Source organism: Pan troglodytes, chromosome 9 (assembly GCF_028858775.2).
Source record: "Pan troglodytes isolate AG18354 chromosome 9, NHGRI_mPanTro3-v2.0_pri, whole genome shotgun sequence".
NCBI lineage: Eukaryota > Metazoa > Chordata > Mammalia > Primates > Hominidae > Pan > Pan troglodytes.
The window spans coordinates 53,021,878-53,035,565 of NC_072407.2; the positions used below are offsets into that span (position 1 = coordinate 53,021,878).

General features: G+C 43.0%; 1 pseudogene; it reads right to left on the reverse strand.

Annotated features, from left to right (window-relative positions):
- Positions 1-8,347: 8,347 nt before the first annotated feature.
- Positions 8,348-10,239, reverse strand: LOC746227 (ankyrin repeat domain-containing protein 33B-like; annotated as a pseudogene).
- Positions 10,240-13,688: the final 3,449 nt, after the last annotated feature.

Sequence of the window (13,688 nt, forward strand, 5' to 3'; positions counted from 1 at the left end):
TTCCCCAATCTAGCAAGGCAGGCCAACGTTCAGATTCAGGAAATACAGAGAATGCCACAAAGATACTCCTCGAGAAGAGCAACTCCAAGACACATAATTGTCAGATTCACCAAAGTTGAAATGAAGGAAAAAATGTTAAGGGCAGCCAGAGACAAAGGTCGGGTTACCCTCAAAGGGAAGCCCATCAGACTAACAGCGGATCTCTCGGCAGAAACCCTACAAGCCAGAAGAGAGTGGGGGCCAATATTCAACATTCTTAAAGAAAAGAATTTTCAACCCAGAATTTCATATCCAGCCAAACTAAGCTTCATAAGTGAAGGAGAAATAAAATACTTTACAGACAAGCAAATGCTGACCGATTTTGTCACCACCAGGCCTGCCCTAAAAGAGCTCCTGAAGGAAGCGCTAAACATGGAAAGGAACAACCGGTACCAGCCGCTGCAAAATCATGCCAAAATGTAAAGACCATCGAGACTAGGAAGAAACTGCATCAACTAACGAGCAAAATCACCAGCTAACATCATAATGACAGGATCAAATTCACACATAACTTTAAATGTAAATATTAACTTTAAATGTAAATGGACTAAATTCTCCAATTAAAAGACACAGACTGGCAAGTTGGATAAAGAGTCAAGACCCATCAGTGTGCTGTATTCAGGAAACCCATCTCATGTGCAGAGACACACATAGGCTCAAAATAAAAGGATAGAGGAAGATCTACCAAGCAAATGGAAAACAAAAAAAGGCAGGGGTTGCAATCTTAGTCTCTGATAAAACAGACTTTAAACCAACAAAGATCAAAAGAGACAAAGAAGGCCATTACATAATAGTAAAGGGATCAATTCAACAAGAGGAGCTAACTATCCTAAATATATATGCACCCAATACAGGAGCACCCAGATTCATAAAGCAAGTCCTGAGTGACCTACAAAGAGACTTAGACTCCCACACATTAATAATGGGAGACTTTAACACCCCACTGTCAACATTAGACAGATCAACGAGACAGAAAGTCAACAAGGATACCCAGGAATTGAACTCAGCTCTGCACTAAGCGGACCTAATAGACATCTACAGAACTCTCCACCCTAAATCAACAGAATATACATTTTTTTCAGCACGACACCACACCTATTCCAAAATTGACCACATAGTTGGAAGCAAAGCTCTCCTCTGCAAATGTAAAAGAACAGAAATTATAACAAACTGTCTCTCAGACCACAGTGCAATCAAACTAGAACTCAGGATTAAGAATCTCACTCAAAGCCGCTCAACTACATGGAAACTGAACAACCTGCTCCTGAATGACTACTGGGTACATAACGAAATGAAGGCAGAAATAAAGATGTTCTTTGAAACCAACGAGAACAAAGACACGACATACCAGAATCTCTGGGACGCATTCAAAGCAGTGTGTAGAGGGAAATTCATAGCACTAAATGCCCACAAGAGAAAGCAGGAAAGATCCAAAATTGACACCCTAACATCACAATTAAAAGAACTAGAGAAGCAAGAGCAAACACATTCAAAAGCTAGCAGAAGGCAAGAAATAACTAAAATCAGAGCAGAACTGAAGGAAATAGAGACACAAAAAACCCTTCAAAAAATCAATGAATCCAGGAGCTGGTTTTTTGAAAGGATCAACAAAATTGATAGACCGCTAGCAAGACTAATAAAGAAAAAAAGAGAGAAGAATCAAATAGACACAATAAAAAATGATAAAGGGGATATCACCACCGATCCCACATAAATACAGTCTACCATCAGAGAATACTACAAACACCTCTTCTCAAATAAATTAGAAAATCTAGAAGAAATGAATACATTCCTCGACACATACACTCTCCCAAGACTAAACCAGGAAGAAGTTGAATCTCTGAATAGACCAATAACAGGAGCTGAAATTGTGGCAATAATCAATAGTTTACCAACCAAAAAGAGTCCAGGACCAGATGGATTCACAGCCAAATTCTACCAGAGGTACAAGGAGGAACTGGTACCATTCCTTCTGAAACTATTCCAATCAATAGAAAAAGAGGGAATCCTCCCTAACTCATTTTATGAGGCCAGCGTCATTCTGATACCAAAGCCGGGCAGAGACACAACCAAAAAAGAGAATTTTAGACCAATATCCTTGATGAACATTGATGCAAAAATCCTCAATAAAATACTGGCAAACCGAATCCAGCAGCACATCAAAAAGCTTATCCACCATGATCAAGTGGGCTTCATCCCTGGGATGCAAGGCTGGTTCAATATACGCAAATCAATAAATGTAATCCAGCATATAAACAGAGCCAAAGACAAAAACCACATGATTATCTCAATAGATGCAGAAAAAGCCTTTGACAAAATTCAACAACCCTTCATGCTAAAAACTCTCAATAAATTAGGTATTGATGGGATGTATTTCAAAATAATAAGAGCTATCTATGACAAACCCACAGCCAATATCATACTGAATGGGCAAAAACTGGAAGCATTCCCTTTGAAAACTGGCACAAGACAGGGATGCCCTCTCTCACCGCTCCTATTCAACATAGTGTTGGAAGTTCTGGCCAGGGCAATCAGGCAGGAGAAGGAAATAAAGGGTATTCAATTAGGAAAAGAGGAAGTCAAATTGTCCCTGTTTGCAGATGACATGATTGTTTATCTAGAAAACCCCATCGTCTCAGCCCAAAATCTCCTTAAGCTGATAAGCAACTTCAGCAAAGTCACAGGGTACAAAATCAATGTACAAAAATCACAAGCATTCCTATACACCAACAAGAGACAAACAGAGAGCCAAATCATGAGTGAACTCCCATTCACAATTGCTTCAAAGAGAATAAAATACCTAGGAATCCAACTTACAAGGGATGTGAAGGACCTCTTCAAGGAGAACTACAAACCACTGCTCAAGGAAATAAAAGAGGATACAAACAAATGGAAGAACATTCCATGCTCATGGGTAGGAAGAATCAATATCGTGAAAATGGCCATACTGCCCAAGGTAATTTACAGATTCAATGCCATCCCCATCAAGCTGCCAATGACTTTCTTCACAGAATTGGAAAAAACTACTTTAAAGTTCATATGGAACCAAAAAAGAGCCCACATCGCCAAGTCAATCCTAAGCCAAAAGAACAAAGCTGGAGGCATCACACTACCTGACTTCAAACTATGCTACAAGGCTACAGTAATCAAAACAGCATGGTACTGGTACCAAAACAGAGATATAGATCAATGGAACAGAACAGAGCCCTCAGAAATAATGCTGAATATCTACAACTATCTGATCTTTGACAAACCTGAGAAAAACAAGCAATGGGGAAAGGATTCCCTATTTAATAAATGGTGCTGGGAAAACTGGCTAGCCATATGTAGAAAGCTGAAACTGGATCCCTTCCTTACACCTTATACAAAAATCAATTCAAGATGGATTAAAGATTTAAACGTTAGACCTAAAACCATAAAAACCCTAGAAGAAAACCTAGGCATTACCATTCAGGACATAGGCGTGGGCAAGGACTTCATGTCCAAAACACCAAAAGCAATGGCAACCAAAGACAAAATTGACAAATGGGATCTAATTAAACTAAAGAGCTTCTGCACAGCAAAAGAAACTACCATCAGAGTGAACAGGCAACCTACAAAATGGGAGAAAATTTTCGCAACCTACTCATCTGACAAAGGGCTAATATCCACAATCTACAATGAACTCCAACAAATTTACAAGAAAAAAACAAACAACCCCATCAAAAAGTGGGCGAAGGACATGAACAGACACTTCTCAAAAGAAGACATTTATGCAGCCAAAAAACACAAGAAAAAATGCTCATCATCACTGGCCATCAGAGAAATGCAAATCAAAACCACTATGAGATATCATCTCACACCAGTTAGAATGGCAATCATTAAAAAGTCAGGAAACAACAGGTGCTGGAGAGGATGTGGAGAAATAGGAACACTTTTACACTGTTGGTGGGACTGTAAACTAGTTCAACCATTGTGGAAGTCAGTGTGGCGATTCCTCAGGGATCTAGAACTAGAAATACCATTTGACCCAGCCATTCCATTACTGGGTATATACCCAAATGACTATAAATCATGCTGCTATAAAGACACATGCACACGTATGTTTATTGTGGCATTATTCACAATAGCAAAGACTTGGAACCAACCCAAATGTCCAACAATGATAGACTGGATTAAGAAAATGTGGCACATATACACCATGGAATACTATGCAGCCATAAAAAATGATGAGTTCATGTCCTTTGTAGGGACATGGATGAAATTGGAAACCATCATTCTCGGTAAACTATCACAAGAACAAAAAACCAAACACCGCATATTCTCAGTCATAGGTGGGAATTGAACAATGAGATCACATGGACACAGGAAGGGGAATATCACACTCTGGGGACTGTGGTGGGGAGGGGGGAGGGAGGAGGGATAGCATTGGGAGATATACCTAATGCTAGATGACGAGTTAGTGGGTGCAGCGCACCAGCATGGCACATGTATACATATGTAACTAACCTGCACAATGTGCACATGTACCCTAAAACTTAAAGTATAATTAAAAAAAATAAAAAAAAAAAGAATGTTGAATATTGACCCCCACTCACTTCTGGCTTGTAGAGTTTCTGCCGAGAGTTCTGCTGTTAGTCTGACGGGCTTCCCTTTGTGGGTAACCTGACCTTTCTGTCTGGTTGCCTGTAACATTTTTTCCTTCATTTCAACTTTGGTGAATCTGACAATTATGTATCTGGAAGTTGCTCTTCTTGAGGAGTATCTTTGTGGTATTCTCTGTATTTCCTGAATTTGAATGTTGTCCTGCCTTGCTAGGTTGGGGAAGTTCTCCTAGATAATATCCTGCAGAGTGTTTTCCAACTCGGTTCCATACTCCCCATCACTTTCATCACCAATCAGTCATAGATTTGGTCTTTTCACGTTGTCCCATATTTCTTGGAGGCTTTGTTCACTTCTTTTTACTCTTTTCTCTCTAAACTTCTCTTCTCACTTCATTTCATTCATTTGTTCTTCAATCACTGATACCCTTTCTTCCAGTTGATCGAATTGGCTACTGAAGATTGTGCATTCATCACGTAGTTCTCCTGCCATGTTTTTCACCTCCATCAGGTCATTTAAGGACTTCTCTACATTGGTTATTCTAGTCAGCCATTCATCTAATCTTTTTTCAAGGTTTTTAGCTTCTTTGCAATGGATTCGAATTTCCTCCTTTAGCTTGGAGAAGTTTGATCGTCTGAAGACTTCTTCTCTCAACTTGTCAAAATCATTCTCCATCCAGCTTTGTTCCATTGCTGGTGAGGATCTGCATTCCTTTGGAGGGGGAGAGGTGCTCTGATTTTTAGAATTTTCAGTTTTTCTGCTCTGCTTTTTCCCCATCTTTGTGGTTTTATCTACCTTTGGGCTTTGATGCTGGTGATGTACAGATGGGGTTTTGGTGTGGATGTCCTTTCTGTTTGTTAGTTTTCCTTCTAACAGTCAGGACCCTCAGCTGCAGGTCTGTTGGAGTTTGCTGGAGGTCCACTCCAGATGCTGTTTGCCTGGGTATCAGCAGCAGAGGCTGCAGAACAGTGAATATTGCTGAACAGCAAATGTTGCTGCCTGATCATTCCTATAGAAGCTTTGTCTCAGAGGGGTAAGTGGCCATGTGAGATGTCAGTCTGCCCCTACTGGGGGGTGCCTCCTGGTTAGGCTACTCAGGGACCAACTTGAGGAGGCAGTCTGTCCGTTCTCAGATCTCAAACTCTGTGCTGGGAGAACCACTACTCTCTTCAAAGCTGTCAGACAGGGACATTTAAGTCTGCAGAGGTTTCTGCTGCCTTTTGTTCAGCTATGCCCTGGCCCCACAGGTGGAGTCTACAGAGGCAGGCAGGCCTCCTTGAGCTGCAGTGGGCTCCACCCAGTTTAAGCTTCCAGGCCGCTTTGTTTACATACTCAAGCCTCAGAAATGGTGGGTGCCCCTCCCCCCGCCTCACTGCTGCCTTGCAGTTTGATTGCAGACTGCTGTGCTAGCAATGAGTGAGGCTCTGTTGGCGTGGGACCCTCTGAACCAGACGCAGGATATAATCTCCTGGTGTGCCATTTGCTAAGACCACTGGAAAAGCACAGTATTAGGGTGGGAGTGACCTGATTTTCCAGGTGCCATCTTTCACAGCTTCCCTTGGCTAGGAAAGGGAATTCCCTGACCCCTCGAACTTCCTGGGTGAGATCGCCTCACCCTCCTTCAGCTCATGCTGGGTGGGCTGCACCCACTGTCCTGCACCCACTGTCTGACAAGCCCCAGTGAGATGAATCCAGTACCTCCACTGGAAATGTAGTAATCACCTATCTTCTGTGTCGCTCATGCTGGGAGCTGTAGACTGGAGCTGTTCCTATTCGGCCACCTTGGAACCCAAGTTTTGTTTTTAAATGATTTTTAACTTCCCATGGCGGAAATAGGAAGGAATGCCTGGCAACCCAACAAGGGTCAGATGCCACATCAACCCAAGCAGAAGCTGCCTAACCCTGGCTATTCCAACGACAATTAGACGTTCTTGGGAAGGTGGAGCCCTTTGTGGGAGCTCCACAAAGTGGCCACTTAAAGGTGACTGAGGCCTCTCAAAATCCCTGAGTTAGAGCTGCAGCTCTCCATGTGGGCTGTAGTGCAGTCACCTATGGAGCTTTAGGACAGGCCCAGGGCTCATCTCCCTGGACCAGTGCCTTGAGAATTTTCATAGCAGGGATAGCCAGCTTGGAGAAGCATGCCTAGGAGACCATGTGGCACTGCCTGGCTGGCTCCTCAGCTGACAGAGGTGAGGGTAGGGCTCATGGTGACTTGGTAATGCTGTGAATTAGGTACGTGTAGCAGGAAGGTGCCACAATGCCAAGGCCCCATGTCTTGGAAATTCCATGAAGTCCACATGAGGTTGAACTAAACACCAAGTGCAGTCCTCAAAGGAAAAATAAAAGAAATACCCACATAAGGGACTCTTTGGAACTGAGTCTGGAAGAGAGGGCTGCCTGGTCCACTCCAGGAGAATTTGCCTAAAATATGTTTGCTTCCCACTGCATTCTCTTTGCTTGTTGTAAACATCACCTCCTCCCCATTCCTTTAATTTGCATCATTCTGGGCTCCTTACTCTTGTTGCATCCTTTATTACATTTTAAGGATGCCTGGATTCGATTTACTTGAGCGCATATATGGCTTAATTTTGTATTTCTGGTAATCATTTATTATATTTCCCCCATTTTATCAAATGACACGTTTGTCTCATATCTTTTTTTAATGTGTTAAAGATTTTGTATCCAGTTTATCTAAAACTCCTTGCTTAAAATGAGTTTAATTCTAGCAATACATACATGCTTATCTTTGCATTGTTTTATAATTTGACAATAAAAGTTTTTCCCCAATATATGACGGTATGGGTAACACTTTTTAAAAAGATACAATAAAATCTGATCTCTCTGTCTCACTTGATCATGTGGCTGAACGAGTCAATCCCTCCTACAAATAGAAATATCCAGCATCACTTAATCTAATTAATAAAAACATCCAGTGTGCATGTGAACCCATGATGAGAAGAAAAGACCAAAGCAAACAGCCCAAAAGGAGAGAATCCCATGATTTCTGTGTAAACTCCTACAGATATCATAAATATTTATTGCTAGGAACAGTATTTTAAATAAAAGGTCTTCAGGCAAGCGTATTAAAACTGCCTTGGATACAAGGGGTCCCATAACTTGTAAAAACTGGCAAATTGGATAACGATTAAAAATACAAAATTACACAGAAAATACCCTTTAATAAATTGATTTTTTTAAATTGAGACAGAGTTTGGCTCTCGTTGCCCAGGCCGGAGTGCAATGGCACGATCTTGGCTGCCTGCCACCTCAGCCTCCAGGGTTCAAGCGATTCTCCTGCCTCAGCCTCCCGAGTAGTTGTGCCACCATGCTCGGCTAATTTTGTATTTGTAGTAGAGACGGGGTTTCTCCATGTTGGTCACGCTAGTCTCAAACTCCCAATCTCAGGAGATCCGCCTGCCTTGGCCTCCCAAAGTGCTGGGATTACAGGCTTGAGCCACCGCGCCCGGCCTAATAAATTGATCTTTAAAAACATCTTAATTGAGGTTCTCTAAAGGGAGCCTTTTAGGCAACATGCCCACTAGGTGTACTGATTGCTAGGGTGGCTGGTGTCAGGCGAATCGATGTGGCTCCCCCAGCCCCTTCCTGGGAGCATCCTAGAGAGACAGCGCGGAAATACACGCGGCCCGGTGGTCCCGGGAGCTGCCATGGTGCCCAGCCCCGTGGCCTTGCCCTGCCCTCAAACCCCGTGTCAAGCCCCCGCGGACTCTCACGTCCTCTTCTTCCAGGGCAGCGGGCGCTTCTCCTGCACCTTGGCCTGGCGCTTCTTCTCGGCCTCCTCCGCCTCCGGTTTCTCCTCCTTGGCCACCTTGTTAGGCCACTTGGGGATCCGCAGGTGGCCGCTGTCCTTGGTGCTGCCCTTCCGCACTGGCCTCTTGGGCTGGAAGGTGGGCCCGGGTGCCTTGCTGAGGCGGACACGGGGCACCACCGTGCCTGGCCACAAGCTGCTCCGCCGCAGGCGCTGCAGGGGCAGGAGGCTGGCCTTCCGCGGGGAGGGGTCGGCAGAGCCCCAGGACCCCGGCAGCGGGGCAGGTGGGAGGCCGGCTCTTGGGGATTCCTCACGGGAGCCCGCCGCCTCTTGGCCAGGCCGCTTGTGCTGCTCTGCGCCCTCCGTTTCGCCCGCCACCTGCGCCTGCCGCCCCCACCGACCCCACGCCACGCCGCCAGAATTTCCTGAGTCGCCAGGATTTCCTGCACCGCCAGCCGCCTCTTCCCCACGCACAGGGTGCTCTCGGGGCACACGGTCTGGCACGCGAAGGCCACGGCGGTGCTGCTAGAGGCTCGTGGTCATCCTGACTACGTGGTCCAGGGCGCCCCGGTCCTCTGGGCCACGCACGGCGCGCGGCGTCAGCGCGGACAGCTCGCAGTCCCTGACCCTCTGCAGGCAGTTTTTGGAGCCCTCGGGCTTCTGCGCCCTCTCGTGGAGCGGAGGCAGCTCAAGCTGGTACTTTTCCCCCAACCGCTCCTGGCAGGGGTGCTCTAAGAGCCTCTGCATGAGGCGGACGTGTAAGTGGCCACTCCTCTGGCGACATCCCACGGCAGGGACCCTCGTGTGGACACCCGCCCCTGCTAGCTCAGGGCTCCGATGTGATCGGTTCGACCCTGCATGGCGGCTTTCAACCCAAACGCATCCCTCCTTCAAGGTCAAGACCCAGGACATAGTTCAACAAGTAGTTGGTGATGATAGCCTGCCCTGACTGGGCCAGAACAGCCTCTTTAGTAAAACAACGCAGGGAAGTAATGAAACAGATGCTCAGCTCCTTTCTTCATTTTCACTTTAATTCCGTGATGCCTGTGTCCGTCTGACGACATCTCTCCTGGGGTCTGGGACTCTGCTGGTCTTCAATGCCTACTGAGAAGGGTTCCCGGCCATCATCAGGCATGAAAACTCAAAGCCCTCCGTCCTCAACGTGGGATCCCTGGGCCAGCGGCATCGGCCTCACCAGGAAACCCGTTCTTCTGTCCATTCTTGGGCCCCACCCCAGGCCTATTCAAAGAAAGACTCCAGGGGCAGGGCCTGGCAGCCTGTTTCCACCAGATCTGTGTTAAAGCTCAAATGAACCAGCCCAGGTGATGCTGACGCAGGAAGGGCAAGGCTGAGAGCCAGTGTCTAAGGCAACGGTGCCCATGGGGCCAGGGGCAGTTCCTGCCTGTGCAGCTATGATTAGGGCGGCGTTCCCCTCCCTGTCCTGCCAGTTGACATCAATGTGGGGGTACTCAGCTAAGGCCACCACGGTATATCCACAAAGTCGTGGTATCAGGCGACATTAAGGCCGGTCCAGCCATTGTGGTCAGTCTCCTGCGCCTTCTTAAAGCTCACCCCACACCGCACCAGCGTCCGCAGCTGCCCCACGCCTCCAGGACGCCCTCCTCCGGTACGCTCTCCACGCCCTCGACGCCGTGCTCCTCCTCGTCCTGGAAAGGGTACAAAGATTCGTCAGAGGCGACGCTGCGAGTGTCGGGCAGACTGGAAAAGTCCTGGAACTCTTTGAATTCAGTGCGGTCCTCCTCGACCTGCGCGCCTAGGAGTGGGGATGGCGGTGGCGGGATCATGCAGCGCGCCCCGCCACCCTGCGGCCGAGTCCCAGCCAGCAGCACCATGCCAGAGGCTTGGGCGGGGGATCGCGGCACCGTCCGGGAAAGCCTGGGGCCCGCCAAGGTCCCTGCTTCTCACTACTGAGTCCCCAGAGAAGCCCTAGCTCCCTCCCCCAGCCCGGCGGAAACCTCCCTTCTTTTACATTATTAAGTTTGTTTTTATTTTAATTTTCTTAGGACATTGATAAAATCACTTTCGGATTATTGGGATTAAAAATTAAATAATTTTCAACTTTGCTCTTTTTAAAAATTGTCACAATTTATTTTAATGCTTTTATTCTTTTGTAACTTTTAATTATTGTAATTTATATCTTCAATTATTATGGAAGAATTTTAGAAAAGTCTTTTCACATAATAAAGTCTAATTAATGAACTATTATTTATTCTCTCCTCTATCTCAAATACGGACTTTAAACTTTTAGAACACTTTATGTTTTGAGACTCTTGTTACTTAGGTGACATTTTAACTATTATTCTTCACTCTTCTAGTGAATTTTTAATGTCATTCAAAGGGTACATCTTTCTATAGTGAGAATTAAACATAGTTCTCAAAAATATTCTCAGATATTTAGAATTTCATCTTCCACTGGCATGTTAAGTATGTTCTCCTTCCCTTCTAATGCATATTTTTCCCCCAAGTCCTCGTGTTATACTCCTTTTTCACCCTCCATTCAAGAGATGATTTTATTTATTTATTTATTTATTTATTCACTGAGGCAGAGTCTCACTCAGTCTGTCACCGAGGCTAGAGTGCAGTGGCATGATCTCCATTCATTGCTATCTTTGCCTCCTTGGTTCAAGTGATTATCCTGCCTCAGCCTCCGTAAAAAATCTGTAACCAGGCTATTGATAAATAACTTCTTTTAGGGATGAAAAACTCAGAAAGTTCAAGATTTCTGGATTAATGATTGACAATGTTCTTAGTGGTCTCTCTGATTTATTTCAATTGTAAGTAATTCTTGGTGATATTCTAACATAAATTCTGACAGGTGAAGAGAATAAATGAATTAAGTATCTCTAGGAGAATCAACAGAATAAGATTATCTTGGTTAAATGGTTGAGAAAACATGGTAAATAGACACAAAAACTTTTTCATCTTCCAAAATCAGAGTCAAATACTAAATGATCATAAAGTAGCTAATACTGTCTTTCTGCAAAGTGAATCTGAGCTAAATTAAAAGAATGTCAGGAATAAATTTTTCCTTGAAAACTAGGAACAAATAATGTAATTAAATTATGAGGCATTGACTGTTGCATAGAGTTCTAGCATCAACAGAAAAGCTCACAAAACATAGGTGAAAATCAAAAAAGGAGTGCTGGGTTGGAGCCCTAAGGTGAATAATTTTATCATCTCAGATCGCTTGGAAAAAAGCAGCGAGTCCAAAAGAAGCTGGTGATAAGCTTTCTCTCTGCTAACCCCTAATGTTCTGCATGAAATGTGTGAAGGCAGAAGAGAGACAGTTTATTATAGTCTACATGGTATAGAGTGAAGGAATAAGAGAACATTTCTGATAAGTGTTTTCAAAATTTGGAGAATCATTCCTATCTAAATCATTCATTTAAGGGACTAAAATACAAGTATGATGTTTCTTGCCACCTAACCCTCAGCTAGCCATGCTCTAAAAAGGACAACACTGGACACCTCGACAGTGGTAAAAAGCAGGGTTTACTCACTCTTGAATACTAAGAAATTGTGCTAATCTTAGGCAGCAGCTTATCTATTTGGTTGAGGTTCAGCTTTGTTTCATTGAACAAATCTCTTGGGTTATTTTCAGTTGTGCCAGTCATTTAATTTGTTTTCTGAATCAAATGATAAGAATAAATATGGTTTTGAGTGTAAACTGCATTCCCAGATATATCTTACAACTTGGTGTGCCATCTGCCTAATTTTGAACCTATAGGATGGGAATAAATGCATTGTGAAAAACACCAGGTGATTTCCTTAAAGCCAAATACTCTTGTCCCTCCTACTTTTCTTCTGGCTTTCCTGCTGCATGGGACATGGCAATAAATGGGAGTTTCCTGCACACAGAGATAAAATTCACTTGTTGAAGATGTCAGTCTTCTTCTTGACCAACTCCTATATTGGTAAAAACATGTTAGAGAAATGCACCTTCTGAATCATTTCAAATTTGTGGTCTTTGTTAGAGAAGATAAGCCGGTGCCCTGGGAGACGTAGCTATTACATTCTATTATAGAATTTTCCATTCTGTATTATCTGGATTCTTATTTAAAGTGTAAACTAATTTTGTTCTTTCTACTGCATAAGAAGGTTTATACCACTTTATGCTTAGTAATTAAATTTATATGTCAGTTTAAGTCCAATCTCCACTACTCTAAGTCCTGCTCCTGTTCCCCATCATCTTATATAGGAACCTTCGTTTTTCAATGGTTTATATTAAAAAACCTAAGACAATTGAAATCAACCCTATAAAAATTATGCTACAATTATTTTAAACCCTAACATAATAGTATTATCTTTGATATCAATCTGAAAATCAATTTATTTCTTATCTTTTGATAGATACTCATTAGTATGTTCTATCCTATTTTGTTACTTACATTTTGGACAAGTTTCTTAATGTTAGAATAATATTTATACATATTAACTCCTCTACTTATCCATTTATTCATTTTATTTATTGTGTAATCTATTCTAAAAATCGCATTCGATAATGGTAATATATTAGCAAATAAGACAAATACTGCCATTGCCACCTTGGAATTTTCAATCTGGTAGTAATAAGTATAAGAGTTTTCTGAATGTTATAATCTGATATAATATACTCGAGAAGATGTAATAGCAGAGCAACCCAGCACTGAAAAACTGTGGTATGAGCTGAAATGCGATTAATAACTAGGATGTTGAGAAATAATAAAGTCTGTGAGGTCAACTTAACTTGGTCAGACTTAGAAAGAAAATAAGCACACTTCTTTATTCTTTGTAAGATAATATATCCACCAATTCAGTTTTCTACCCCAGCCTGGTTCAAATATACAAGTAAGACAAATGGTTTACAGTGTGTACAAACTGAAAACATACTCTCTGAAAAATAAATCAGATTTAAAAAAGAACTTATATTGTATGATTTTATTTACCTGAATGCAAAAACATAAAAAGTAGATTAAGTGTTCTGAAGGAATGGGGGAGGGTGAATGGAGAATAAATGTTTATGGGTATTGGGATTCTTCTGGAAGTGATAAAAGTGTACAGGCAGTAGAGAGTTCTGATGGCTGCTCAAGTGTGATATACTAACAATCTCTGAATTAAATACATTAGAACATGACTTTCACAGTAAGTGAATGAACCTCAACAAAACTTGTACAAAAAAAGCCATTATTGATGTTCTAGTAAAGATTCCACAATAAGTTATTAATTAAAATAACTTAATTAACGAATGTACACATTCAAGGTGGTTATCCCATTTATAACCATAAAGTAATTACATTCCATT